The following is a 4,183-nucleotide window of genomic DNA, read 5'->3' as shown; positions in this document are numbered from 1 at the left end:
TATATATATATATATATATATATATATATATACATAGATGGCAAAGGATTGAGGTACCTGGCACTTTGCTGTATTCAAGAAGTCCCGTCCTCCACATCTGAAATCTTAAGGTTGCATCTCCTGGTGAAGAGGAGTGGCCTGCAAGGGACCTTTGCAGGTGCCATATGAAAAGCAATTGTGCTAGTACCACATAAAAGTACTCATGTTAGTGCCATGTTGAATGCTCCCAGCACACACCTCGGTCAGGTGATGACTTCTGACCAAGACCTTTGGAAATATGCTGTGCGTGAGAAGACCCGGCAAGCCAAGTGAGACCTAAATCGAAGGCCTCAGGCAGCCCACTTATACATACCTTCCTTCATTGGACACTAGACTCCGCTTGCGAAGACCTGTTGAGGCAAGTGAAATCGAAATCCAATTAAATTCGACGACTAGCACCCATGCCAATGTCGTCTCCTTCTTTGGAAACGAAACTCGGCTTGCGAAGACCTATTGGGGCAAGCGAAAGCGAAACCGTCAATGGCACCTGTGCCCAGCATCGCCTTCCTGGCACTTGTAAAGACATCCGAGTGAGATCGTTGCCAGTGCCGCCGAACTGGCTCCTGTGCAGGTGGCACGTAAGATACACCATTTTGAGCGTGGCTGTTGCCAGTACCGCCTGACTGGCCTCTGAGTGGTTGGCGTTAGGAAGGGCATCCAGCGGTAGAAACATAACGTCCTAGATTATCCCTAAAAAGATGGTTTGCTGAAGGCTGGAATGTCTTTGATGATAGGTTTGCTGTATCAGGGTTGATTTGAGTGCATGACCTGCTAGAAAAAGTAGCCAAACTTTTTTATATACAGAATAGAAAAACCTCTGACACATTCAACCAGTATCTGAAGTTTCAAACTGTTTTGTTAAAAAAAAGTAATTAAAAAATCTGTGACTTAGATTGACAAGATCCATGAAACTACTCTCATACAACACTGGATATTAGCCATAATATGTACAAAGTTCCCATAACATTTTCTATTTATTTCATACGAAAATCTGTATAAATTACACTGGTCAAGGGAATCCCAATATTTGGAATATGGATATTTGCTATCTTTTAGTCTTTCAACTTTTCTTTAACTTTAGCGGCTTCATCATTCAGTGAAGAATATTTTTTTAACCACAGGATAGCTCTGATTGTAATGGATCTGTGTAAAAAGACGTTCCAGCCATGACCATTTTGTCTTATTCTTTTCTAGAAGTAATGAATTCCCTAAGTGAACATTATAAAATAATATAAATTTGCTTTAGTTTTTTTTTTCTTGAAGACGGAAATTTATTTTTCTTTTTGTCCGGAAGATTTGATTGCTCTTTCTAGCAACTCGAGCAACCAGGTAAAGGCTCTCTCGTTGCCTCGTCTCGTTCCCTTCGTCACCTGTTGTTTAGTCCTGAGTTGGATCTGATTGAACAGTTATGATCCAAGACTTTTCAACTGTAACCATTCCGTCTTTCTTCCTGTATATCACAGGATAAAGGTTTTTCTATTCTGTATATAAAAAAGTTTGGCTACTTTTTCTAGCAGGTCGTGCAACCACATACAGGCTACATCGTTGGACTGTCTCAGTAATAATTTTGTTAAAATAATGAGTTGTAAGTTGTTGTTCGCAAACAGCAGCAGTAACTTTCTTCAGCTGAATATACATCATTGATTGGTTAAAATTACCCAAATACGATAACTTTAACATGAAATAACTACTAAAATACAGAATTTTGTCAAAAATGATAAAAGTAAACCATGTTCTATGTGACACATTCAACCAGTATCCGAAGTTTCAAACTGTTTCGTTAAAAAAAAAATTTTAATCTGTGCTTGAGATTGAACAGATCTGACTTAAAATTTTTTAATAATAACATATATAACTTGAGATGTTTGTCTTGCCTTAGCATTTGTTGTCCTCTTTGACAAATATATATATATATATATATAGTTAAATTACATTGGCAATGGATGTTAAGATAAGAAATAAACAAACACAAAGAAAATATCTGACAAATAACATTTATTGAAGCATAACAAAGAGGTTTGTGATTTTTGAGATCAAGTATCTTTGTTATTACCTTTTTTTTCTTTATCATGTCAGTTATAAATTCTAAAGGCATAGACACACATACTACTTATGTGCATAGATGCTCACATATACCTATATTTCCCCCCAAGTTCTGTTAATACAGAATTATAAAAGAAAATACAAATATAGGTAGGTGATTCTCACAACCAAGTATAATACAATTTTTATAACAGATGACAAATCTCCGTAAATTTGTGTCTGCTAAAATTGTTCTACAATCAACTTAAATACTATTGATGTTCATTAACAATGAACCCATCTTCAGTGATAAATAGAGACAGATTAAGGAAACCTATGCAGGTTAGTGTGAGTGTAGTAACTGATTTTAATGCAGATGCATAAAAGGTTATCATCTGAGTGGTAAATATTGATTTATAGTAGAATGGTAATTAAACTAAGAACACTAATATGGCATTTATTTTTGGTTAAAGAGAATATATTCTGTAAAGCATCACAAATACAATACAGACTGAAAACTTGAAACAGATATTATACCAGAAGTTTCTTAACTGATATGGGGGATTTGAAATTTGTACTGATACTTATAATCTAATTTATTTTATTTATTGCTTTCTAGTTTTCAGAGCAAGGAAAAGAAATCACACAAATGATCAATAGCTGATGGCTTAATATTTTCCATTAAGCATAGAAAATATGCAGATCCATTAATACAACTTTAAAATACAACCTCATGTATGATTGCTGAAGTGACTGACATAATCCATCAGATAACACAAGTTCTTTACCTAATTCAAAATCTGTCAGTTTGCAGTAAACCAATGTGAACAAATGATGTAAACTGTTGAGCAAGAAATATTTATGTCAGTGAAATTTGGCTAAAACTTGAATTAATTTATTCCTTTTATCTCTGAGAAGATAAAATCTGGGTTAATTCTTCCTGCATTTCAACTTCCAATTACTTCTAAATACACAAAGCATATAATCATTTTATCTCATCACTGGTATTTTAATGTTTGCTTGAATTAAGTGGACCTTCATGTGTACAACCCACACCATAATAACAGTAAAACCTTGAAGATTTCTTACAGCTGAAACACTGCTCCCAAAATCAACCATGGCATATAAGGAAGAGATAGAAAGGAGGAGTAAGAAAAGAGGAAAGAAAAAGTAAATTAATACATGCAAATTTCAAAGCTTCATGAAATTTTAATTAAAAAAATAGTTTTGAAATGGAAAGTTTTTTTGTTATTTCTTTAATATTTGAATATTTTAGAAAAGAATAAACAAAACTTGCAATTTATAGTAAATTATGTGTTTTCTCCTTGATTTTTAGTTGAATAATTATCTCTAAAAATATGACAAGAACTATTTTTTGAAGAGCACTTGAAGTAGCTGTTAGAACAAATAATCTAAAACAAAAGCAGGGATAGTAATCAGCAAATTTTGATATAAGTGCGAAAATTGCAAACAAAGAATTAAGATTTTTATAACACTGGGGTAACATAAGAAAAAAACAAAAAGCAAAACAAAGAAAACATAACTGTAATACCACAATAACCAAATTCAATTAAAATATTACAGCCTTCATGGCATTATTTTCAAGACCTAAACAGTTGGTTGACTCAACAAATATAGACATTGAAATATTAAATTTTCTGTTAGCAGAAATTGTACATGAAATCAGAATTGAATATTTTCCATCTCTATGAGCAAAGGATTGTTGGTTGCTTCAGAAAAATTCAGATTTCACATGATTAATGTTGAAGCAAGAATTTTATGGCCAGCTACTTTCGCTAATTCCAGTTAAGCGTCACATGGAAACTATATAAGCACGATAAAGCTGGGTTGTATACTAAGATAAATTCAGATTGCTGTTATAATGGTTTAAAGCATCGTAGATGTGTTTGTATGCTAATAAACCAAGATGGTTTAGTAACATTGCCATGTCACTTTTATTTATTGTATACATGATCAGAATGGGTAAATAATATCTATATAAAAAGACCCAGCTCAATCAAATAGCAATATTAAATATTTGTATGGAAATTTACTCACTGAAGCAATAATCATATTTCCACAAACTGCTGTAAACCAAGCAATATATATATATATATATATA

The sequence above is a fragment of the Octopus bimaculoides genome, chromosome 4 (genome assembly GCF_001194135.2).
Source record: "Octopus bimaculoides isolate UCB-OBI-ISO-001 chromosome 4, ASM119413v2, whole genome shotgun sequence".
In the NCBI taxonomy this organism is placed as follows: Eukaryota; Metazoa; Mollusca; class Cephalopoda; order Octopoda; family Octopodidae; genus Octopus; species Octopus bimaculoides.
The sequence above is the reverse complement of the archived record's forward strand: the minus strand, read 5'-3'. Positions refer to the sequence as shown.